This window comes from Terrapene carolina, unplaced genomic scaffold (assembly GCF_002925995.2).
Source record: "Terrapene carolina triunguis isolate 2854851 unplaced genomic scaffold, T_m_triunguis-2.0 Scaffold210, whole genome shotgun sequence".
Taxonomy (NCBI): Eukaryota; Metazoa; Chordata; order Testudines; family Emydidae; genus Terrapene; species Terrapene triunguis.
This window is the reverse complement of record NW_020664561.1, coordinates 32,763,809-32,765,085: the sequence shown is the minus strand read 5'-3', so window position 1 is coordinate 32,765,085 and position 1,277 is coordinate 32,763,809.

The window sequence follows — 1,277 nt, the reverse complement described above, 5'->3', positions numbered from 1 at the left end:
TTTTTTTTTTGGCTGCTTGGGGCGGCCAAAACCCTGGAGCTGGCCCTGGGCACAGGCATAAGTTAAGGCACTAAAGCAATGTGCCTACAGGCCAATAGCTTAGCTCAATAGTTCTCAAACTGTAGCAACCCAAGAACCCCCATTTTGATTTAAACATTTTCAGGGACCTTCACCCTCACTCATCCCTTGCCCTGCCCCTTCCTCACTCCATCCCCCCTCCCTCTGTCACTTGCTCTCCCCCACCCTCACTCACTTTCACCACGCTGGGGCAGGGAGTTGGAGTGCAGGAGGGGGTGCAGGCTCTGGGAGGGAGCAGGGGATTGGAGGGTGGGGTGCGGGCTCCAGCCAGGCGGCACTTAGTTCGTGCAGCTTCCGAAAGCAGCAAGCGGCTCCTAAGCGAGCGCTGCCTATGCCTGCAGGCACCACCCCCGCCGCTCCCATTGGCTGCAGTTCCCAGGCAATGGAAGCTGCGGGGGCAGCACACAGAGACCCCTTGCTTCCCACCTGCAGGGGCCACAGGGATGTGCCAGCCACTTCCGGGAACAGTACGGAGCTGGAGCTGGAGCAGGTAGGGAGCCTGACTTAGCCCTGCTGCACTGTTGGACTTTTAGCATGTAGGAGGCACTGAAGGGGAGGGGGAGGAGTTGATTAGCAGGGCCCTTGGACCCCCTGGGGAACCTTTGGGGACCCTCCATAGGTCCATAGACCCCAGTTTGAGAAACACGGGCTCAGCTAAACAAGACTTAAGGCCCAAAAGCCTTCACATACTGCTGATTAAGTGTATCACCCCAGTTCATAAGAGAACGCTGTAGTAACTAAACTCCTAACACAAGATTTTCGTTTGTAGCAGTTTGGGATGTTTTAAGTGAGGAACATCTGCCGATGTCTGACTACAAGAGTGCCATAGTAACAGACGTTGTAATACGCTTGAGGTAAAAGGCCTAGTAATGGCTGAGAGAAGAGCACCACACCCTTAGTAGGGTGGGGAAATACAAATAAGGAAAAAGGGAAGAAACCCCTACTGAATATGCATTAGACATAGCAGTATCAGCATAACACATTATAAAAGTTGTATCCCAGCCTGTGTGCTTAGGAGCAGGGAGAGATGTAGCTCTTGCATGATGAGGAAGATAATGGCTAACATTTCAGGTTGTTCTGCAAGGAATGGAGAGAGTATATGGATGCTCAGATGTACATTCAGTACTACCTCTACCTACCTTGCTGCGTTGGAGTGTTTGTGACTCTAACGATTATTAATAAAACTACTACAAATACAG